Raw genomic sequence first — 26,574 nt, 5'->3', positions numbered from 1 at the left:
TTAAAGGAGAAATAGTCAAACCCACATTTATACTTATAAGACTTCAGCACTACTCTGAAAGAAATCTATAAAAGTAGAAGACAAAAAACCAGAAAGCATATAGAATAAATGAATATCACCATCAACCAATGAATTGTACATGTTATTCCACCCAACAATAGCAGAACACACATTTTTCTCAAATACACTTTAGACAGTACTAAGATAGATCTCACCTGGGGGCTTGAGCAAACATTTTAACATATGTGAAATTAAGTCATGAAAGTAGGCTACCAGACTATCAAGGAAGTAAACTAGGATCAAGCAGAGATACGGGAACATTTCCAAACTCTTGCAAACTAAAAATATCCTTGTAAATAATCCATAGGTCAAGTATGGAGTCTTAGTGGAAATTATAAAATGTTTTGAATTGAAAGAAAAAGAAAATAAAACATCCAAATTTGTACAATGAGACCAAAGCAGTACTTGGAGTGAAGTTCTTAGCATTAAATGCTTATATTTGATAAGGATGTCTTAAATAAGTAAATTTCAATGATAAAAAAAGTAGAAAATAAGAATAAATAAATCTAAAGCAAATCTGAGGAAATAAGAAAACACTAGTGAAAGTAGGAACATACCTCAACATTGTAAAAGCTATATATGTTAAAGCCAAGGCCAACATCTTTGTAAATGGAGAAAAATTGAAAGCATTCCCTCTAAAAATTGGAACAAGTCAAGGATGCCCTCTTTCAGCACTTCTATTCTACATAGTCCTTAAAACTCTAGCCAGAGCAACTAGACAAAAGAAAAAAAAATAAAAGGATACAAATAGGAAAAAAATAGCTCAAATTATCCCTGTTTGCCAACAATATGACTCTATATGTAGAATACCCATAAAGTCTACCAGAAAACTTCTAGAATTCATAAATGAATTCAGCAAAGTAGCAAGATATAAACTTAACATTCAAAAATCAATTCCATTCCTATACACCAATGATCAACAGACAGAGAAATTAAAAAATTATTTCATTATTAATATCCTAAAAAAAACTTGGAAATCAATCTAATAAAAGAGGTGAAAGATATCTACAGTGAAAAATACAGACCACTAAAGAAAAAGAATTGAAGAAAACCTTAAATATGAAAAGATCTCCCAATGCTCTTGGATAGGCAGATCAATATTGCCAAAGTGGCCACACTACCAAAATCACTATACAGATTTAATGCAATTCCTATTAAATCCCAATGATATTCTTCATAGAAATAGAAAAATCAGTCACAAAATTCATTTGGAAAAACAAGAGGCCCAGAATAGCCAAATCAATACTTGGTGAGAACAGTGAAGGAGGAGGCATCCCAATACCAGGCCTTAAATTATACTATGGAACTGTAATGACAAAAAGGCATTTTATTGACACAAAAACAGACCCAAAGACCAATGGAACAGAAAAGAAGACACAGAGACAAATCTATAAAAAGACAGTTATCTCATACTAGACAAAGACATCATAAACATACATGGGAGAAATGGTAGCCTCTTTTAAAAAATGATGCTGGGAAAAATGGAAATCCATATGTATATGCAGTGGCATGAAATTGAACCCCTATCTTTCACCCTGCACAAATCTCAGCTCAAAGCTGATGAAGAACCTAGACATTAGACCAGAGACCCTGCGCCTACTAGAAGAATATGTAGGCCCAACTCTCTATCATGTCAGTTTGGGAACAAGAAGTAAAACCAAGAATCAATAAATGGGAAGATGTCAAACTAAAAAGCTTCTTCAAAGCTAAGGAAACAATCAAGTACAGAAAGAGAGAGCTTATAGAATGGGAGAAAATCTTTGCCACTGCACCTCAGATACAGCATTAATCTTTAGCATAGATAAAGAACTCAAAAAACTTAACAACAAAAAAACAGATAACCCAATCAATAAATGGCCAAAGGAAGTGAATAGTCAATTCACAGAAGAAGAAATACAAATGGTCAACAAATATCTGAAAAATGTTCAACATCTCTAGAAATTAGAGAAATGCAAATTTAAATCACACTGACATTCCATCTTACCCCAGTCAGAATGGCAATTATCAAGGATACAGGTAACAATCAATGATGGTGAGGATGTGGGGAAAAAATGTACACTCATAGGTTGCTGGTGGGACTGAAATTGGTGTGACCACCCTGGAAAGCAATATGGAGATTCTGCAGAAAACTTGGAATGAAAAAACCATTTGACCCAGTTATCCCAGTCCTTGATATATACCCAAAGGACTTAAAACCAGCATACTATAGTGATGTGGCCACATCAATGTTTACAGAAGCTCAATTCACAATAGCTAAGCTATGGAACCAATGTAGGTGCCCTTCAACAAACAAATGGATAAAGAAAATGTGGTATATATACACCATGGAATATTACTCAGTCATAAAGAAGAATGAAATTATGGCATTTGTCAGTTAATGGATGGAACTGGAGACTGTCATGCTAAGTGAAATAAACTAATCCAAAAAAAAAAAAAAGCCAAATGTTCTCTCTGATATGCAGAGGCTAACACACAATAGTGGGCTGGGGCAGGGAATAGAAGTTCAGTGGATTAGACAAAGAGGAATGAAGGGAAAGGAGGAAGAATGGGAGTAGGAAAGACAGTAGAATTAATCAGACATAACCTATTTTCAAATATGAATACACAACCAGTGAAACTCTACATGTTCAATCACAAGAATGGGATCCTAATCAGAATAAGTTATATTCCATATATGTATAATATATCAAAATACATCCTACTGTAATGTATACTTAAAAGGAACAAATTTTAAAAACTTAAAAAAATAAATAAGAAAGATTAGAACAAAAGTTAATGAAATCAAAACATGAAACCAATAAGAAACAACCAATAAAAAAGTTGGTTCCTTTAAAAAAAATCAATAAAATGGACAAATTCTAGCAATACCGACAAAAAATTAAAAGGATAAGATACAAATTTCCAAAATTAGCAATAAAAGAAAACATAACCCTACACTCTGTAGCCATTAAACATATAATAAGAGGATACCATGTATGGATCCATGCACACAAAATCCCTAATTTTGTTAGTGCTTCTCTAATGGATCCTCTCCTTTTTATTCCCACTTCTATAATCCAGTCTGGGTCTTCATTATTGGCATTTGTATAAATGCCACCAAATAATTCTGTCTCCTTCCTGTTCCTTCCTCATTACAAGAACCTATTAAAGTCTTAGAAAGTTATATTTCTAAATTATGTATTTGATTATTTTTTCTTATGGTAATTAAGAAATAAAATGAAAGTTCAATGGCTTTCTAAAAAAAAGACCAATTCCTTGAAAACTACTAACTGTCCAAACTCATACATTTTGAAAGAAATAACCTGAATAGATTTATAAATATTAAAAACATTCAATTCATAGTTTAAAGAACCCTTAAAAATTTTCTGCATCCATGTGGTTTTACTGGTTGATTCCATTTTACTGGTTAATTTAGGAAAATTTATTTATCAATATACAAACAAAGTATATAACATGGTTCATTGGCATTCATCATAGGAATGCAGTAACGGTTCAATATTTGAAAATCAATCGATGGTATACACCGTATTAGCAGTCTGAACAAGTAAAATCTCATGGCTCATGAACATATCAATTCATGTGAAGACATCATTTGACAAAAAATCAACATCCATTCATGAGTTAAAAGAAAAAGCAATCAAGAAACCAGAAATAAAAGGGAACTTCTTCAACCTGATCATGGACATTTCCTAAAATGCACAGCTTACTTCGTGCTTATTCATGAAAAACTGAGTATTTTCCTCCTAAAGTCAGGAATAAAGCAAAGATGTCTACCCTCCTATCAGCCAGGCAACCTTCCACTTCATGCTCCTCCCAAAGCAATGCAGGAGGAACAAGAAAGATAAGGCACCTAGACTGCACAGCAGTAAGTCACACTGTCCCCATTCACAGGCAACCTGATGGTCTGCACAGAATCTCCTAGAACTAAGTTAATTCAGTAAGCACTTAGGCCACAAGGTCAACATACAAAACTCAGTGGTACCTCTATATACAGTACTAGCAAAGACAGTTGGAAACCGAATTCTTATATGCAATTACCATAGCTCCAAAACTAACACTTCTGAAAACATATCTAAGAACACATGAACAAGATCAATGTGCTGAAAACAAAGGAGCACACCTTTTTCATGAACTAGAAGACAGCATATTAAAGATTTTCATTGTTCCCAAACTGATATACAGAGTTGATACAATTTCTATCAAAATCCCAGTAGGAGTTTTCTCTGTGTGTGTGAACTTTATGTGCCAAGTGAAGAAATGAGAATGGCCAAAGCAATTTTGAAAAGGAAGGATAAATCTGGGGGACATGAATTACCCTTTCAGATTTACTATACAGCTAAATGAATAAGGTAGGGGGTACTGGCACGGGGGCACCTCCACAGACCAATGGGAACATAATGAAGAGTCCACATGAGGACCCACACCTACACCAATATGGCTGATTGATTTTTGAAAACTGAGTAAAGATTATTCAATGAAGAACAACAGTCTTTTCCACAAATTGTTGGAAAACTAGATATCAAAACTGGTATGTAAAACAATGGACCTCCATTTTTACCTCCACCTCATGCAAAAATTAACTTGATAGACCATGCATCTGCGTATAAAGCCAACACTGTAGAAGAAAACAGGAGCAAATCTTTGTTAGGCAGAGAGTTCTTAGATATGAAACGCAAAATACAAACCATATTATAACTGCTGCATTGGACTTCATTAAAATGAAATCCTTTTGCTGCGTCAACTATTGAGAAATTAAAAGACTCTACAAACTGCAAAAAGACATTTGCAATTCATATACCCAACCAAGGCCTTGTAGCAATATATAAAGAATGCTCAATATTTGATAGCAAGCAAACCACTCAATTTAAAAATAGACACAAACTTGAATACATTCCACCAAAGTAGATAAAAAGATAAAAGGAAGACAAGTGGTCCTATGGAAAGATGGTCAACATCATTAGCTCTTAAGGAAATGGGAAAGTTAGCTCCTGATAAAAACCACTACACAACTATTAAAATGGCTAACGGGAAAAAATGACAATATCAATGCCAACAATGAAGCAGAGCAAATGGAACTGTCAAACATCGCTAGTGGGATATGGAATGTCACCTAAACAGGGCAAACACTGTCAGTGCTTCGTAAAGTTAAGCATGCATTTACTATGAGACTCAGCAATCCTGTGCCTGGTTATTTATCCTGAAGATGCGAAAATAACACTCATGTCAACATCAGTACACAAACATTCATGGCAGTTCCACTCATAATTGCATAATTATCCAAAAAAAAATTGTTCACTGGATGAATGGTTAAACTGTACTCTTGTCTACAGCAATAGGGAGTGATAAACTGTCAATACCAGAAACACACTGAGTTAATATCAAATGCATTTGCTGATCGGTGAAAGAAGCCAGATCCTAAACATTCCATGCCAAACAATTCCATTATACGACACCCTTGAAAAGACAGAGGTCTAGGGATGGAGAAGAGAGCACGGGCCGTGGTTTCAGGGCTGGGAGAGGATGTGATAAACAAGGGGGCTAGCATCGGGTACAGTGGGCATCTTCAAGGTGATAGGACAATTCCGTTTGCTGATTGTGGTAGTGGTGACTTCTTACTTGTGTTAAAAACACCTAAACCGGTACAAATATATTTTTGCTGTAGCTGAATTAAAAGAATTATATTAAAATAAAAAGGTATTGTAAACCATAAAATAACATACCTTAAACCAGAGGGCAGATATTAGTCCAAAGTATAGTGCTATCTAGAAACATTTAAAGTCAATTCTTGTTGAAAACTGGAGACTTGGACACGTTTAACTCTTGTGTGAGCAGAAGTTGTTGAATCTTGATCCTTATTCCTGGCCCTTATCCTATCGCTGATGGCATTTCCAGAGTTTTCCTCCTGGCAGGAGGACCTTGACAAACAAGTCTACTTGTGACAGAGAAGCTGAGAGGAGGGAGCCGGGCTGCCCGCCCTGAGCAGGCTCCGCTGCAGCCCACCGCCCACCGAGATAGAAACGTGGTGCCCTCAGCCCTGCTGAGGCAGACCTGACTGAGGTCCACAGGCCTGGGCCCTTCCCTTACAATTGGGAGGCACCTGTGGACAATGTGGCACCACCTCCGCTATTTATGGGGAAGGGGAGGGTGGAGAGGGATCTAAGGACAGTCTGAAATTTTTATGTAGGACATGTGCATTTTTAAAATAGCTCACACATTGAGAGGAAGTCTAGACAACATTATTCAATGAAGAAAAATAAAAAGATTTCAAAGGCATGATAGTATGAATATCCATATCCAGATGGACCGTTCAGTAAAAAACAAACAAAAGAAACATTTTTATATAAAACATATAACTTGGAGGCACACCTTTAGTATATAAAATATATACTATACAGCCCTTAAACAAGAGAGAGCATTTTGTGCACTGGCCTGGTTTTGTCTAAGAGCTGAAGAATATGTTCTGAATGAATCCATCCTGCTAAAAAAAAAAAAAAAAAACCCACAAATTTATGTGGATTTATATATAGTACATAATAACATTGATAGATAATTGTGCTAAATTTGTCCCTGTGACCAAACTACCTGAGATAAACAACTTAAAGGAGGAAAAATTCATTTTGGCTCATGGTTTTCAGAGGTGCCCATCCATAGTAGTCTGGCTCCAAGGCAGAAACATCATGGTGGAAGGGTGTGGCAGAAGGAAGCTGTCCACTCCGGGCAGCCAGGAAGGGGGTGGGGGGTCAGAGCGAGAGTGTTAGCACCAGAAGGGACCAGAGAGAAGATATATACCCTCCCAGGCTATGCCCCAGTGACATGTTCCTTCAGTCAGGTCCCACCTCCCACAGTTTCCACAACCTCCCAATAGTCCTTTTAGCTATCAGTGGATTAATCCACCAATGAGGTCAGAACCTTCAAATCCCCACTGTGAACATTGTTGCACTGAGGACCAAGCGTTCAACACAAGAGTCTTTGGGGGACACTTCATATCTAAGCCATTACAGCAATATAGATAGTTACATGTACATGTGTGTAAAGATAGAAAAATAGGACATATTAATGGGATAATCTCAACCGTAGGTTTGCTTGTAAGAGAAAAACAAGTGATAAAAGAGGCCCTTTCTGCTTTATAATTTAAGAAAATACTTTCCATCTCAAAGTTAAACATGAAATTTCTTTTAAATGAAAGAAAAGACAATGGAACATACTGAGGTTAACACTGGCTTCTTAGCCTGATAAAAAGAGATGTAAACTTTATCTTCTGTGATTTTCTGCACTACCGAAAATACTATAGTAAGTATAACCTGTGAACAGTAAAACACTGTTAAAATTACCATTGACTAGAACAACCCCCATCTATGCCCTAGCACCCTTTCACAGAACGCCTTCACTGTAATTAAGAATTAACCATTTTCAAGTTCTACCCACACACATATTCTAATCCCAAATCTTTTTAATTAGTCGAACCTAATCTTCTAAGCTGTCAAAAAGAAATTCATAGAAATGTGAGAGATTTGTTTCAAACTTATGAATCGAGTAGAAGCGCTTTTAAAAATCCCATTCACCATCCCATCACCCCAGACCAGTGAACCTTCTCCCCCGCATTCTGGATTATTTGGGTTCACTGTCGCATGGTTCAAGGATGTGATCACACAGCTGAGATGTGCGGCGTGTGTTTTATCACGACCAACCCCAAGGCCAGCAACTCAAAAGAGCACCCCCCTGTTCCTTGCTCACACTACTGCTGGCTTCCCTGGGGAACCAGGTGAGTCAATTTCATGTTTTCAGGTGCATTAAGGCAGGAAAAAGGGAATGTGAGGAGTCACACTATTGGCAAAGGTGGTGTGACTCTCCTTCTCTCCTATTTCATAAGCCAGAGACCATCCCTCACCCCCAAAAGGCAGAAAGATGAACTCCTACCATTTGCTCAGAAGAAACAGTGAAAACCTTTGTGAACAGAAACTATGACAACCAGACAGAATGGTACAATAGTCAGAAACTGACATTGGTAAAAACAGGAGAAATTTAGCCCATGAAGATACGTTTTTCATGTAACAGATTTGTTTCAAAATGCATGGTAAAAAAAAGTTTGACACTTTTTTTTCTATTGCCCTGAAATTGTTCTTGAAAACAGAATTTGATAGAGATTATTAAACTTTTCTCTAAAGGAAAAAATAAAACCTTAAGCCAATTGGCCATTTTCACATAACAGCACTACCAAGTAAATCTAGAGAATTACTAGTTAAAAAAAGAAAAGATTTGTATTAGATCCTGCCATTAGCAAGATTTAAAAAAAAATGAATATTTGTACTTAATTGGCTTATTTGACAAAGGATTTTTGAATGCCCACTAAGAGTTGTGGATTTGGGTCCAAAGTACTCAGTATCAATCTTTTGGGTGTCTGTCATAAATACTAATATGTAAGCATCATAAATAAATAAGATATAGGCTCAATCTGTCTGGAAATGTGCATAAACTAGTTTCTGGATTATGTTAGCACAGAGTCCTTGCCTGGAGGATATGGTATATGGCATGAGCCTGGCTCCCTGAAGTTAACATAGGCACTTACCCAGAAACTTAAAATTAGGACAAATACTTATGAAAATGTATGCGCTCACAGAAGTTAAGAAATTATGGGTTTTGACCTTGAGAAACAGCTCTGTCTATTCATAAAATATTGATAAGGCATTATGCATTCCTTCCTGCCCACCCCAAGTCTCATCTCCAGTTTAGAATCCCTGTTTCCCTGCACTGCCCTATGGTCACCCGATTTTCTATAGAGAAAAGCCCCCTGACTTCCGATGTGAGGACATCGTGTTTTGCAATCCCCAAGCACTTATGAACGATCAGGCCCTTCCCTTATATCTAACAAATAGGCTGCATTTTCACACACATCAGAGCAATGATGATATAAAAGTTTCCAGTTCTGGATAGCTGATATTTTTCAGTTTACAACCACATGTTTGGGTTCCACTGGAACACTCCTAAAAATATCCCGAGGTCCAGTTTTAAAACGAATCATCAATAAAATAGTTAAATCCTAGAATTTGGGAATAATGTTTTCTTTTTTTTAAAAAAAGATCATCCATTGAATTAAAAAAAGATATAATGGGAAATAATGTGTATCTAATTATTAATGTACTATAGAAATTAGCTTTTATATTGCAATTTATATTGCAATTACCTTCTTTGTGTTATAAAGCAGAACAATACAGAAGAAGAACTTCTTTATTAATGCCTAATAGCATGGCAATTTAAAATATTCAAGTTTCTTTAATAAGGTAGTGTATGAAATGTTACTTAATTTGACAAGATTAATTATACAATTAATTTAAGACTGCTCTCAATTAAATTAGTAAAAATTCTTAAGCTTGCTGCTTTTGAAAAGAGTGCTGGAATCTAGCATGAAGTGAGATACCTATTAAACATGATATTAATTAGACAAAGATGGAATAATGCATGTTTTGTTACCATAAAGGGCATTGTCAGAGAGTTGGTAACGAGGCATTATTTCATTACTTTAATAATAATGATGAAACCCAGCCCTCTAAACAATACAGACGCTTCCATAACAGGGCTGGAAAATACAGTGGCTTCGGTGCTCAGAAGAACTCAGGGTAACAACAATAAAGCCCCTGTCCTGGTGAACAGGACTGTATTTTGGATTCTCTTAGATAGAGGTGTCGCCACGGGTAGCTGACTGCCCTATGTCTCAGAGGTGGAAAAACCCTGCTGGACCTACCATGGTGGAGGCACTGCTCCTGAGCTATTTAGGACCAAGGGCTTGAGCTCATCAAAGTTCCATGTTTACTTAGATCCAAGTCAACAGAGAGAGGCCAATTAAATCCATTTCACTGAAGTATAATCACAAAATCTTCATTTATGTATTTACCATGAAGCAATCTAATTTACCTTTTTGGGGACCCAAAACCCCAATTCCCAGATCTACAGTGAGCCCTTTCATGATGTTAAATTTACTGGAAAGTCATATCAGTGATCTCAAAGCGTCTCTGATGTTTAAGAAATAGGGACTATAATTCATTCAGGCTGTGGTAGAGACCAGGGTTTTATTCCTATCTTACCATAAGAGCCCCTTTTATGGTGACTAGGTGTTCCCACTGCCTGGATTCGCTCTCTCTCCCGCTTGGCTCTCCACCCATGGGGAAGTCTGGCCTAATTCACATGGGGGCTAAGGTGGAGGAGGTACTGACTGTCCATACTCTGCAAGCTGAATAGGAAAGAGGAGCTGGGAAAGTGGAAGGAAACCCACTGATCTGAGCATAATTCAATCTTATTCTGGGCTAGGAATCATTCTGAAAATTTTATGTAACTTGCACACTTTGCTTGCTAAGAGCTGAATTTCTTAATTCAAGCTTCACACTTCCAGGGGAACCCAAAGCTCCTAACATATTGAATGTAACAGTTCCTTGAGCTGCAGTTGGGGTTGAGGCTGGGTTTAAAGCAAGATGCAGAGTCTCTGCTAATTTATGTGGCAGGAGGAGGCATTTTTTTCTGCATCCAGACTCATGGGGTTTGTGTGTAGATCATAGACTGGAGTCAGACCCAATTCTTCCTGAATTTCAGCTCTCCCTTGGCTTTAGGCAGAGGAGCCACTGAACAGGGCAAAACCACAGCACGGTGCATGGAGATGCGTAGGAGAGCAGTTGCACAGAAAGCAGGAGCAACACACATTCCACTACTACCAAGGGTTCCCAAAGACCACTCAGAAGAACCAAGGTAGTGCCTGTGTGTTGAAACAAAAGAAAAGAGAAAAAAAAATTCTCACAATTCTTTAAATGCATCACATAGGAGTCTTAACTTCCAAATGCAGGTTGGTCTTAATTTATAAATTATAGTCAGTAGTTCATGAGGAAATACACACAGAGAGAACGTTTCCTAAACTCATCATTTTAAGATAAGAAAAAAAAATGCTATGTAAGTCAAGCCCACACAGGGAGTGGTAGGATTGGAACTCAAGTCCAGGTTTTTTTGCTCTCTCACATGTTCTGTGTTATACGTTGTCATTAGGCAGGTCTTGTAAAGTTGCTCACAATATAAATAACTATAAATCGAAAATGCCCCATTATAACAATCACTGAAAAAAATGTTCTTTTGATTCATATTATACATGTTCAGTAAGACAGCTGTCCAAAGATGGTGGTCATTATGGAAACAAGAGCTTGCATGTGTGCCTGGCGTCTTTCTAGAGACAGAGCATCTCCCTATTGACATCCACTATAAACTGGGGACCAGGTTTCCTCCAGAACAAATGATGGCATTAACACTTAAAATCAAGATTCTTAATGTATGGTGGAAAGAGCATCTCATTAGTATGTGCATTCTACATGCATTTAACTCTTCTCTCCAGTCACTTCACAGGTATTTAGAAGTGATCTGATTAAAATGCACCACACACGTATTAAAATTTCCATCTTACAAGAAGTTCTCCCTGACTCCACCTGAGTGGAATGCTTAAGTAAAAACAGTACAACCACCCTCAATAGGGATTTAACAAGAAATGTAAAAAGGTCCTCTAAATGGAATTGCCCTGCTGTCTATCATCTATCCATCTACCTATTTATCATCAATGTCTGTTGGCCCTGTTGGTATTTCACACACACACACACACACACACACACACACACACACACACTTTCACTCCTGGTCAAATCAGTCCTGTTCTTCACAGGACAGTCCTCTCTGAGAATAACGGGTTGTCTACAGAGAAATACTGTATTGAGCTGCAACCCACCAAGCTGTGCCTACCTGGGGTTAAACAGGAAGTGTCATGGTGTCCCACAAGGGCTGGATTTGTTTTCCGGAGACTCTCAGCAGGAAGTTTCTCATTCTACCACAAACCAAGCACAGCCTTTCACATTTCCTCCAGGTAGAGCAGGGCATGGCCTACCCAGGATGATGCAGCCCCCCAGCGAGCCCAGGGCAGATGGAGGAGGGGAAACAGGAAGACAAAGAGCAGCAGCCACACACAGGCCGAGTTCCAGAGCAGGTGGGAGGGAGCCAACCTTCCGTGGAGAGGCAAGAGCAAAGTCTACAGACTTAAACACTGGGCCTTAGGCAAGAGCTCCAGAAACAAAACTGAGGGTCACCGAGGGCTGGCCCCAAAGAGAGTGCAACTCTGGAGGCCACTGAAGAGGAACCACTTTGGGTGAGGACTAGGATTCCTTTAATCCAGATTTTCTAGAGGAAGAACTGGTTTCTAATATCAGACTCATTATACATCCTTCACAGCAATGTCTTTATTTACCACATGAATAATAATATGTACAACAGGACTCCCTCTTATCAAAGATGCTCTTTGCAAGCTTACAAAAATCCCCTGAATCACAAACATCACTGAAGTATGTCCCCTAATTTCATGTAGTCTGTGGATAGAAGTCCCAAGGCGACAGTCATTATGAAATACAGACTCCCATTTATTGAGTGCCTACCTTGTGCCTGGAATCATCCTAAGCACTTTGCATGTGGTTCACTTGCTGAACCTGAGGTTAATCAAAGTGGGAGTCCACAGGCGTAGGACCTGCTAGAAGGCTCAAGACCCTTGAAGCCTATTCTTGGATCCCACAGCAAACTATGTCTACTGGATAGACAGGTGTCTGCAGAACAGTGAGCCCCACTGATTGACTGCCAAGCCATGAACCTCTGTACATAATCCTAAATGTGAGCATTGTTCAAATTTGGGCCTCATTAAAATAACCAATGATCACATCCCACTCAAGGTTGCCTCAAAACAGTGAAAATCAAGAATGTTAAGTTTGGGAATGTTACTGTTTAGAAAATTTACCTTTGCCTTTACCTCTTGAAACTCAGAATCAATCTCAAAGATAAATTGTTAAAAATAAAAAGACTTTGAAGATTTATGATAACACAAGAAAGGAAATAACTCCAATGCCTCTCAGCAAGGGGAGTGGTTCAATAAGCTCTGGTGTAGTTGTACAAGGGAATTCTATGCTTATGTGAGAATGAAGAATAAAACATCTATATTCCCAGTGAGAAGTGATCTCCAGGAATATATAGGTAAGGGAAGAAAGAAGAGAGCGAGAAAGGGAGTAGGGGAGAGAATCATGGTGTTTGGTTGTGGAGTAAGATAAGGGAAACATTCACACACATTTACTTTTATTTATGCAAAGGAGACTTGGAATGTAATAAAATACTAATGCAAATAGCCACCTATTCTAGGAGGAGTCAGGGCACTGAATAGAGGAGACTTGGGTGGAAGTGAGACTTTTCTGAAAATAGCATTATAATTATTCAGGTTTTAAATAGCTGTATTGAAGTATAACTCACATACAATAAGCAGCACATGGTTAAGGGCATGATTTGACAAGATTTGACTAATGAAACCATCACTGTAATCAAGATAGTAACGTCGCCACCAACACAAAGTCTTCTCCTGCCCTTTCTGACACTCCCCTGCAGCTCTTTCCTTGCCCTGCCCCTTTCTCCTCCTTCCTCCATCCCACCTGCAGTCTCCAAGCAAGTCTCCACCCGTCTGCTTTCTGTCACTATAGATCAATTGGCGTTTTCTAGAATGGCATATAAATGGACTCTTACAGTACTGATCTTCTCTTTGTTGGCTTCTTTCACTCAGCACAATTATTTTGAGACTCATACGTGTTGTTGCATGTATTAATAGTTCTTTTTACGGCAAAATAGTACTCCACTCTATAGATATACCCCAGTTTGTCCATTCACTGATTGGTGTTTAACCATTCAATGCATTTATCTTCTAGGTGTGGCCACTGCAAATAAACCTGCTAAGACTATTCATAAGGGTGTGTGGACATAGGCTTTCATTTCTCTTGGGCAAATACCAAATGTGGAACCAATGGATCTTGTGGTACGTATATATTGAATATAAAAAAAGGCAGGGATGCTTTTCAAATGTGTTGTTTTACATGAATGACGAGAGTGTGTGAGAGTTATGGGTGCTACACATCCTGACAACACCGCGAAGGCCAGTTTCCTTAATTTTAGTCATTAATTAGGTATTTAAAGTTCATTCATGGTAGTCTCATTTGCATTTCTCAAAAAATAATAATGTTCATAATGCTTTTATATGTTTATTTGACACACATTTCTTCTTTGGTAAAGCATCTATTTAAATTGTCCATTTTTAAATTGGATTGTTCATTTTATTCATATTGAGTTTTAAGAGCTTGTTATGTATTCTGAATGCAAATATTTTATATGATACATTATATTCTACTTGTCTCTATTCTATTGTTGTGATAACTTCCAGTTTTATAGATATTAGAAACCCTATATTACATTGCTATTTTTGTTTAAAAAGTGAATTATCTTTTAAAATATAATATGTGTGAAATATATTTAAACAGAACAAACACAAAGTAATAATATAACAAATTATATAATACTTAAATAGATTACATATATTGTATATCAGGTGATACATATAATATTTAAATATACATGTTTATTTATAATATTTATTTGTGATATTTAAATATACATCTTTGTTTCAGAGGAGAAATCTTCTTTCATCCTTTCCTTTTCTTTGTTCCTCTGTACCTAATGCCTGGTTTTTCTTTGACTGCTTTTTAACATTTTCCCTTACCATTTGGTTTTGTGCAGTTTAATGATAATGAACTTAATATAGTTCTTTGTGGTTCCTGGGCTTGGGTTTTCTGTAGTACCAGAATCTGCAGGTTCATAATTTCTGTCAACTTTTAAAATGTTTATATATTATTTTTTAACTATTGCTTTTAAATTTCCCTCTTCTCTCCTTTGAGGACTTCAGTTGGCATGCTTGAAGTTGTTCCTCAACTCACTGATGTGCTTTGTATTTATTTAAAATATTTCTCCTCTGTGTGTATAATTTCTACTGCTATGCCTTCATGACCACGGATATTTTCTTGTGCAATTCTAAATTGGTATTAATCCCATCCAGCATGTTTTAAATATCAAACACGGTCATTTTTGGTCCTTAGAAGTTCAATCTGGATCTTTTTCACATCTTTTATATCTTCCTTTAACTTTTAAATTTATGATAGAATAAAAGTGTCCTATCTTTTTAAGTCCTTGTTCACTAATTTTAAAATCGTTTCATTTCTGCATTAGGTCTGACTGCATTCTTTCTCTGATAAATTTTACTTTCCCACTTCTTTGCATGCCTGGTCACTTTACTAGATGCCAGAGGTTGTGACTTCTACTTTTTTTGGATATTCACTGTCTTTGCATTCTTATTAGTGGTCTACAGTTTTATTAAGTTACTTGGAAACAATTTGGTCCTTTTGGTTCTTGCTTTTCATATTATCAGGTAGGGCCAGGTCACAGTTCAGTATAGAGCTCATATTTCCCAACTATTGTGACAAACCCTTCTGGGTACTATAATGTTCTGTGCATTACGAAGTTCTGTGAGTTGGCTGGCAGGCACATGTCCTGTCTGTGCACTGAGTACTGTGACTTCGAATCCCCTGGGACATACTTTCCCAGGCCTGGCCCAGGGGTTCACTCCTGCACTGATCAGTTCTCTGTTGAACACTGGGAGGGATATTTGTAGATGTCTAGAGTTCCCTCGGTATAGCTCTCTCCCCCTACATTTACTGCACAGCAGTCTCAAGTATATTGGAATTTCTCTTTACAACACTCATTCATGAACTTAGGGAGTCTTTCATACCCTGCCTGGGTTTCTCCCAATTTGGCGACAAACTTGGTCAGTTCATAGGCTCCATTTCATTTATTTTTTCTTTCTCAATTTCGGTTTTCCTTCAAAGCCTGATAGCTAGTGTTTTGTGAAGCAGTATTTTTTTTTTTTTTGGTCTGGATATTTAGTTGATTCAGGGAAAGGACAAATATAGCCCCCGTTTGTTTAATTTGTTCTGAGGTAGAATTCCTTTACTATACTATGGTAAATCTATTGGTAAATCTATGGTTTAATCTATTAAAAATTAAAAGAGAAAAATAGTCTCTAAAAACTGATAAAAGACTAAAATAAATTAACATAATTGTACACCAAGTTAATATCATACCCACCCAGAAAATAATTATTCTAATTTATTTAGAGCACACAATTTTGCCTTTTCATCTTTAAAGGTTTTTTTTTTTTTTTTTTTTTTTTTTGATACTAGGGATTGAACCCGGGGCAGTATACCACTGAAATACAACCCCATCCCTTTTAACTTTTATTTTGAAACAGGGTCTTGCTAAATTGCTTAGGGCCTACCCAAATTGCTAAAGCTGGCCTTGAATTTGTGATCCTCCTGCCTCAATCTCCCAAATGACTGGGATTACAGGCTTGTGACACTGCACCTGGCTCTGGTTATGTACTTTTAGGCTTCATAAGAAGGACATAAGAAAATCCTAGCTCTTATTTAAAAGCATAATTATTCACGGTAATAATGGTAATTATATAATTATAATGTAATACAAATAAAAAATTATGCTAATGTGACGAGAGACAGAAAATTCAGCATGAGAGAAAGGATAGATATGATTACAAAAGATGCAAATGATTATAATATTTACTGATGAATGGAAATTTTAATAAAAATGATTTTTTTTTCAAAAATATTTCTTTCTTAGCTTTGTCTGTTGAAGAGGTCTAGACTAAATGACAATCCAATATACACAAAAAGGACTCTGAATATGGACTCTAAGTCCCATTTCCACCACAAGAATGAGGACTCTTGGGAGAATTTGCTGCTTCCACCAGGTTGAGCTAAATAAATGCCAGTAGATCCTGGACACTTTTATTGTACCCAAACAAGAAGATTTTTAATTAGCTTCAGGACATGTGAAAAGAAAAAAAAAAAAGCTGGGGCCTTCCTCCCATTGATCAAACATGGGATAGTTTGACCATTAATAAAAATGATTGCTATAATTATTTAAAACATAGTGTTATTGGATCATATGATAAAGAGAGAAAGGGGAGAAAGTTGGTTTTATACACAGTGACTAGTAAATGGAACATCAGCTTTTTCTCTGAAAACCAACACTGAATTGGAAAGATTTAAGCATCTATCTTACATTCCTACCTCACATGTATTTCTAAATCGCTAAGAGACTCGTAAGGTGTTCTTCAAAGAACTCTTCCAGCCAGTTCTTAATCCTGTGTCACAAAATATGTATGAAACTTAGAATTTTGCTTCTCTTTACCAAAGGTATAAATGTAAATGTGAACAGAATAAAAGTAGATGGAAGTTTTGGTTTGCTTATTCTTGTATAAATCTAGTACATTAAAATTCCATTTGTCAAGAGGAAAATACCAATATGACAAATAGACAAAGCATTTTAAACCTAAGAAATGGATCTGTCTTTTTATACTAAAGTAACCATTTATGGATAATTATCTTAGCTATCTCTGTTTTATGAGCACAGCATGTACCAAGATAAGTGATGGTATATCTCATCCCATCAAAAAACCAAAACTTATTGGGAGATCCTGAGCAACTCCATACTTTTCCTGATGAGTTTGAGGCAATGTTTACTAGAGGATGAGGTGACTGGGCAAGAGGCACAGAAAAGATAAAAGAGTAAAAGGGCAGAAATTTTCTTTGACCACAACCATCTCTTAGGAAATTCTATTAGCAATATTCTCTATGAAATCAAAACTGAACATGAAAAAGTTCATGAGATAGAAGTCTTAAAAAAATGAGAAAGAGCAAAACTCCAAGCACAATTTTTTTTTTCTAAAAAGGAAATATACAGTTTGGAGTACAGGAATTTAGGGAAGCCACCTGATGCCCAGCTATATGAGTAGTTTGGGCAAGTGACATTTCTGCACCAGTCTTTTATCTATATCGTTGGGCCATCACTTGCACCTATAACATAGGGTTGTTGAAAGAATAAAATGAGTTGATGTATACAAGTAATTAAATAAAGACTGCTCCAGAATAAGTGTTTGACAGAGTTAGTTGTGATTATTCCTTTGATGTAAGGTTTTTCATAAGCCCAACAAATTTCAATATATCTGGGTGAGGTAGTGAGTTACCTGTTCATGTCTTAGGGCATAGGATGTGAAACAACCCCAGAGAGTCTTTGAGGTTGAGGAGGAGATCACCTGAGAAGAAAAAGCATGCAGGTAAAATTGGGCCTTGTAAAGTCAGGTGGTGTTAAAGAGAAACATGGCCTCCTGGTAACTTTGGTGGCCAGCCTCATTGGTAGATCTATAAGGCAGTGTTCAATAGAGACATCAGTGGTGCATAGGGAAAATAGTTCCAGGTCACAGCAAGGTTATTGCCCAGGTATTTGGAAGAAAGAACACCTCCTTCTATCTTACTCATCAGTGGGTCTTATAGTTTTTTTCTGTTTTAATATCATTCTCTTTGCCTCTTATTTTCTGAGAAAGAGGTCAAGTCACCTTTAATGCCATCATTCGTATTTAATTTGCCATTTACTTCTTCCCCCCACCCCTTATTTGCTCCATTGAGTATAAAGGAATGCAAGATTCTGTTCTTTGATATTTTCACGTTAAGCAATTGGAATCGTGAATCTTCTGTAGGAGGAACTCTGAAGCACCACTAATGTCATTGATCATCTTAGTGAAGGTTTTTTTTTAGCATTAGATTAATTTTTTTTAGTTGTGGATGGACACAATACCTTTATTTAATTAATTAATTAATTAATTTATTTATTTATTTATTTATTTATGGTGCTGAGGTTGAACCCAGTGCCTCCACATGCTAGGCAAGCACTCTGCCACTGAGCTACAACACTACAGCCCCTTAGTGATGATCTTAATAGAGAGCTTTGATAGCTCTGAATTAGACATTCTCTAATAGAAATGAGAGTTCATAGGTGGAGGGGGCACACCAGTCTGGATAGAGTGGAGGGGAATTAGGTAGCGTGACCCCACTTGTCTCCAGGCCCTGATGACTTGCCACCAAAGAACTCTCAGGACTGGTGGGGCCATCAAAAGCCTAACTGTTTCCATTTTTAAGAATTCATAGTTAAGTGTCTTAAGCCAAGAAAAAAGATGCTGTGCTCCTTTATCCCTCCCTTACAGCAAGGAAAAGAGAACCCAAATAATTATTGGATAATAATTTCTGGACTGAAAGGACTGTATAATAAATCACCCAGAAATCAATTTGAAGACATTCATAGAACAGGTCACTGGCATTGTTGCAAACAGGTCTAGACTGATCTAATCTTCCATGACAGAATGGCAGGGTTGCTGGATTGGGGAGAAATAATGGATATAATCTATCTCAAGTTCAGCAAGGTGTAGATCCTGGCTCTCGTGACATGCTCATTAATAATCCTGGCATGACATTCTCTATCAATGTTCCTTGCTCTGCTCTGACACAGGTTTCTGTTGGTCCCTATGGCTCTTCTGGGTGGTTTATTCCCACATTCATGAAGCCAGACTTTGGGGCCTAAGAATGTCGGTGCCCTCTGCAGGGAGGGTCCTGCTCTGACTCATTTCCTTGGACAAGGACACCACTTTCAAGCTTAGCACCAAGTCCCCTTGCTGAGCATCATCCCTGTCTCCTTGTGCTCCTGCAGCTCTGTTTATTTCTCTTCTCAATGAGAGACTCTTATGCTCTTGCCTGCGTCCACATTTAAAAATCACACCATCTGTAGGGAGATAATTAATGTGTCAGTCTGGGTTACTGGCTCGATATTGGTGGAGGAATTCTGTGGACATGGTTTAATAAGACTCTAAAATGTTTTAGGTGGCGTGGAAGAAAATTGACAAGAGGTAAAAACATGGAATGAACAGCTCATTGAATTATACCAAGCAGAGGCAGCATAGGTTCATAAGGATTAAGAGCCCAGATTCTAGAACCTTCTTATTTGGGTTTGAATCCATAAACTACCTTACAGCTGTGTGTCCTTGGGTAATTTACTTAATTTCTCTCGGTCACCTTTTCCTTAACTACACTGTGTTTTCAATCTTTGTTTAGATTCTGCTCTAATAGGATTATTCAAGTCAGTTTTACATAATTAACGTTGAATGTATTAACTGATGGATGCTGGGTGAAAAAAATGAAAACTGTAAGCATTAGTCTCAATTGGGCCACCCCATTATGAAGTGTTTAAATTGTTGAGTTTCACAATCTTTATTCTACATTATAAAATAATCTGGATTTGTGCATTTATATTGGAAATTAACATGATTGGCAACATTATGTCAATAATTTTTTTTGGAAAAACTTTCAGAACTTAATGTGTTCTTAAGATTGAGACTGCCATTGTAGTCAATTGTTAATGATTATAGGTGTCACTTAGAACAGGGAAATCTTGTTCAGGCTTCTTCCCATTTATAATTAAAAGCAGTTTTCACGAAGTAACTAGTCCTAGTTGTGCCTATTTGAAAGTCTTTCTCTCTTTTATTTTTCTTTCTTGTAGACAAGAGTACTGCCTTAACAATTATGGATCAAGCCACACTCCTGGAGGTTTGAAACTAAGAAGCCTAAGGCGAACTGAAGAGTCCTTGAGGTTCTTTCGGTCCTTGGTGGTTACAAACTTGGTAAAGGACTCTGACTGAATACACCCCAATGTCCTTCCCTGATGGAAGGACCAGCTCTGATAGACCCACCTTCCTGTGAGCCTCGTAGACTATATATGGCCTCATACACTTAGCATTTGGACTCTACTCACAGGAATGACATGACCCTGATGTTGGGAGGTCACAAGGAGCATGACGGGAGGCGTCCTTGCTCTGGCTTGGTCTCCTCTGTCCGCTTGCTCGCTGTCTTGGTCTGTCTGGATTGCAGAAGCAGAACACCTGTGGTCTTCTTGTGTGTTATTCTTGGGGCTTATCAACAACATTAATTTATTACTCACTGTTCTGGGGGCCAGGAACTTTAAGTTCCAAGTGCTGCCTGATTTGATGTCTGGTGAGGGCCTTTTTGGTTCACAGATGGCCATTTTCTGCTTCCTTGTGTGGTAAAAGGTCTTTTTTACCAGAGCACTGATTTCATTCATAAGGACAGATGACCGAATCTTCTACCAAGATCCCTTTTCCTAATGCCATCATGTGGGGGTTAGGAATTCACACACAAGATCTGTCTGCGGCATCTCACCAGGTGCCATTCAGGTGCGCCTCTTCTCCATGGAGTTGCATGGGGCTGGGAATATAAACTAGCAAATGCCTTCTCAGGAAGACTGTCTCAAGTACTGCCAGAGAATCATCACAGGAAGTACCATAAGTGCCTTAGGAAAACGGCTCCTAGAGATTTCTCAAGCAGATGCTTCAAGAATCAGTAAAGGGACAGACACAAATCAGCATCTGAAAGCATCAGGGCTTTTTCTTTTTCTCTTAATCAGATTTAAATTTAACTGAAGCCAGGTTGGGACATAGTGGGTTTGAATTGAAAAGAAGGGCAGAGGCAGAGGGAGGGGAAGGTGCTGAGGTCCATGAAGAATGAGAGACAGCTTTTCTGCATAAGGCTATGCCTATGACCTTAAATACTTAGCTGTGTACCAGCCCACCTACCTGTATTCTGACCACAGGACTTTTGCATATCACCAAGCACATTAGCTTTTAGTTTTGAGAACTATACACATAAAGATTGAGACAAATTTTAGTAGGAAGTGGAGGAAGTGGTGTACCTTGAATTCTGATGCTTCTAGTCTTTTGACTATAACTAGCACAGCCATGAGAATGTTGAGTATACAAGTACAACCTCCCATACGCCTTTATCAGCCTGTTTTGAATTCAGTTAGAATCTCCCTGCTCTTCTCTTCAAGTCTACACCATAGGTCTGCTCCTGTTGAACAAAAAGTGAAACTACCACAAAGTTGGAAGTCTGCAAAAGAAGAGGGGAGGAGTTTCCCATGTTCAGAATTTCAGGCATCCTTTTGACACCCTCTGGAAACACCCCTGCAGCAGAGGGACTCCCCTTGGAGTCCAGGAGGGAAAAGCCTCATAAAAACCTTAATGCAGCCACCTTAGAGCAGGAAGAAGAGCATAACAGTTGTGTGGAAGAGGCCCTCGTACCCAGGAGCTAGTGGCTCCAGCAAGATGCTTAATATACTTTGCCTCTGGGCACTGCAGGTGCTCGATGATGGGAGCACAATGGAGATGTGGACAAGGCCTCCCGCAGAGAGGATGTGAGGCTGAAATAAGTCAGTCAAGTGCAAGTGCTGAGCACAGTATCTGGACATAGTGAGTTCTCAATGATCATCACCATTAGGAAGAAAGAGTCAAGTGTCATTGGTGGGCTGAATATGTTAAAATATGTTTTATAACTTTATATTTATTTTTAAGTATGTGTAAGATATGTGTATGTGTGTGAGCACACACACGCGCACACACACATACATATAAGGGTTTAGAATCCCTTATCCAAAATGCTTGGGACCAGAAGTGTTTTGAATTTCATATATTTTTTTCAAATTTTGGAATACTTGTATATACATAATGAGGTGCCTCTGGAATGGACCCAAGACTAAAGCTGAAATTCATTATGTTTCAAATACTTTGAATACACTTCATACTCATGACCTGTAATGTGCAATTTTACACAAGATTTTTAGTGCACCTCTGTTCTGACGGCAACCCTTCATGCAAAGCCAAGTGCAGAATTGTCTCCTTCTGCTGTCGTGTCAGTACTCAGAAGCATTCAGGTTTTGGAGTACTTTGGATTTCAGATTTTTGGATTAGGAATGCTCAACCCACATATGTTGAACATCCCTAATGTATTTATGTGCATAAAACAGAACAGTGTGACAACTTGTGGTAATGTTTTCAAACGGTATATAATTTGTGTAGTGATGGAAGAGGGAGATAAACAAACGATTGTTTCTCATGAGAACCTCTAATTTCTGTGCCTCCAAAAAGAGAGAAATTGAGGACTATGAGGACTATGGGTTTTTATCTTAATCAGAACTTTAAAAAACCCAAGGTCTATGGAAATGTTAAAAAAAAGAAAGAAAGAAAGAAAAAGCATATATACATTTTAAAACAAGTGAGCTAACACTTTCTTAACATTCCAGGGATTTTTTTTTTTAATGTGAGACAGATTTAAATGGAGAAAAGAGCAAAAGATTTTGTAAAGTAACCTAGCTGGAAAAGCTTTCATTAGAATCTTTAAATTCCAAACCTAAAAAAAATGGTGTATTATTAGGACTTTCCATTTAGATCAAGAACTATTTTTTTTTTTTCAGAAAAAAAAGGGAATGGGAAAAATTTTACACTAGAGGTTGCATTTGTTTTCAGATATTACAGTTGATTAAAAATGGGGAAAACAGTCAAATGTCCAGCCCTGCTCTTTGAAGTATTTTAATTTTGCAGCATGGGATCAAAGTGTGGAGCTGCATTTCCTCTGCCTGTTCTGAGAGGGTCTCGCTGCAAAAGGTCATTCCAAACCAGTTTCCCTCTTTGAGAGCACTTACTTGTCTTCCTCTATGTGCATAAGGGTCTGAATTTGGCCATGCAAAATAAACGATTTAAAGGAATGGAAGACATTGTGAGCACGTTTTGAAAGTAATTATTTATTTATTAACTTTTTATTTAGAAATAATAGTAGATTCATTCAAAGTTGTCAAGTGAGGATACACACACACACACACACACATACACCCCAGCACTTACACATCACACACACACACACACACACACCAGCCATTTCATCTAACAGCCTCTGCCTGGAGGCACCTTCAATCAACAGCAGCCTACTCACCAGAGGGAGGCCAGAAAGCCTCTAATTCTGATAGCATTTGTCCTGGAATCAGGTCAAGCCCAGGAGGCTGGATAAAAATGGAAGAATTATCTGGGGTCAGAACCAAGACCCCTGAATCAAAGCCTTGATCATCAATGACCAAACAAAATGACCCGACAGATTGGAAGAACATTTATATGATGCATATAATTTTCAGCCATTATCCCTTTCCATTCTCATAGAGCGAAATGCGCAATACTAAGCACAATAGCTCTTAAGAGATTTGAGTCCTTCAATTCCATCAGGAAACAGAGCACAAATGCTGACTTCCCAGACTGCTAGTGTCACATCCATTATCTTTAATATGGGTGCTCCGAGAGTGGGAGATGTTTTTCCGGCCATGCTTTTAAAAGCTTACACGCTAACACATGTGAATGGGACACCCGGCTGGCTGGAGGCAATGGGATGATGTGCCCCATGGCTAGTACATCTGCTGACACTTCTCCCTACTGAAGCCTTGCTGAGCATCGCAGATCAAAGTATGGGCTCATTCCCCAAGAAGCCCAGATAACCACTGGACAAAGATGTAGGCTGCTGCAACCTACTAATTATGCTTGGCATTGGAAGTGGAACTTAGTCGGGAGTTACTGATGATAGAGGGGGGCTTCCCCAAGCACTCGGCTGAAGACACGTTGAAGGAGCTGAAGGGACAAGATCAGACAAAGGAGGGGAGTGCAATGTTGCATGGGGAGATTACAACCTTATCAGTGATCTTAAAATGTTTCCTTCTAGCTAAATCCCTGGGTCCTGGAATGGTAGTATCATATAGTTGTTGCTCAAAACACTATTGCTGAATTAATGACAGAATTCTTGTTTTTTTCCCTATTTTTAATCACCAAAGAATAATATCAAATGGGGGAAGCCAGCTGGCTCTTTGAAGTAGATTTTCACAGGACAGTTGCCCCTTAAGGAGTGAGGTTTTAGTCTGGGTCTATGTATGTAGAAATACAGTTCTATAGTTTTCAGTTTCTAGTATTGCTGTTCTCCAAGTGACAAAGCTTTGCAGACTCTTGATTTGTCCTCCTATTCTATACAGCCAAATCTGTTACTAGATTTGCCCTCACGACCAGTCTCATTTTCATCAATTCAAATTGTGCTGCCATTGTATATCACATAATGTCTTAATTACTACATTAATTTTTCTAATCTTCAATAGACTTGATTTTCTTTTTGGTTAAAACTGTTCTATACATTATCAAAAAAGAATGTTACAAAAACAGATTTGTTTTCTTATAACAAAAGAATTTTAGCTACTATGGAAAAATTGGAATAGATAGTTATGTAGAAAAGTATGCAAATCATACCTTAACCAGGAATAGCCAGAGTTACCACCATGACTTGTATCCTAATGCTATTTTTTCTTAGCTTATGCCAATTTTCCTTTCACAAAACTTTGTCCTGATCATGCACATGGCCTTTGTTGCAGTTTGGGTCTGGAATGTCCTCCTAACTATCATGTGTTGAAGGCTTGCTCTACAGCTGGAGGCACTACTGGGGAATGGCAGAAACTGTGGGAGGTGGCGTTTAGTTGGAAGAAGTAGATGACTGGGGGCATGTTTTCGAAGGGCTTGTCCTTCCTTTCTGTCATTTTGCTTCCTAGCTGCCATGCAATGAGCAGTCTTCTCTGCCACACCCTGTGCTGTGACATTCTGCTTCCCCCCAGGCCCAAAGCAATGGAACCAACCAAGCCTAGAATGAAACTTCCAAAACTGTGAAGCAAAATAAATCCTTCCTTCTTAAGTTGATTTTCTCAGGCATTTCATCCCAGTGTTGAAAAGCTGATTGTTATACTTTTGTAACACACTGTATTCAATTTAAAATATATCAAGTATTTCTCAGAGCATTTTATTCTGTAACATTACTGTTTGAATGGTATCTATCTTATGGATAGTAAATAACGGATTCCCTTACTGATAGACATTTCTATTTTACACAAGGAATGCTGAAATAAATACTGTTGTCATAATATAATGAGTAAATTGTCTAATGAGTGCATTAAAATATTTCTAAAAGATTACTTGCATAATTTTAAGAGATGAAAACTTAAGTTTTAAAATTCGATATTGCCACATTGCCTGACAGAGAAGTCATATCAACTTAAACTTCCACCAGCAAAATGAAATGAATTGGCAATTCAGCAAATAAGCCAAACAAAAGATTAGATAAAGCTGAAGAAAGAATTGATGAAATTGAAGATAAATCTGAGGAATCACCAAGAAAATAGACACAAGGATAAAGATGCAGAAAATATTGAAGAAGAGTTTAGAAATGTGAAATATAGAATAAATCATGCCAAAATCTATGTAACAGGAGTTTAGAAGAAGGCAAAAATTAAAATGTGGAAGGATCAATATTTAAAGATACATGATTGAAATTTTTTTCCAGCATCAATGAAAAATATAAATTATTTAATTTAAAAAATCATAGTGAGTCCTAAACAGGACAAAAAATAATATCAAGGAATGGAAGAAAAAATCTTTAAAATAAGCAGAAATAAAATAATTCACTACCAGTGGAATAAAAATTAGACTGTCTGATAGACTTATCAACAGAAACAACAAGCCAAAAGATAATGAAATCATACATTCAAAGTTTTGGGACAGAAAGCAGGGGAGAGAACATGGCGGCGAGAGGGGAGGCAGCGCTTTCAGTACCTCCTCAACAACGGGGTCAGAGAGACGCATGGATACGCTTAGATACGACCTGCTGAGAAACTCCTAGCAAAATTCCACTAAAGAGAGATCGGCCGGGAATCGGTAGGATTTTTGGAGGGACAGTCTGCGCTAGACGAGTGAATCTCCGCCACGCAGCGCAGAGGTCCAGACCCGCCAGCCGCTGCCCGCGCGACTCGGCGACTGTCGGCTGCCTG

The sequence above is a fragment of the Marmota marmota genome, unplaced genomic scaffold, assembly GCF_001458135.2.
Source record: "Marmota marmota marmota unplaced genomic scaffold, marMar, whole genome shotgun sequence".
Lineage (NCBI taxonomy): Eukaryota > Metazoa > Chordata > Mammalia > Rodentia > Sciuridae > Marmota > Marmota marmota.
Note: the sequence above shows the minus strand (reverse complement) of the source record.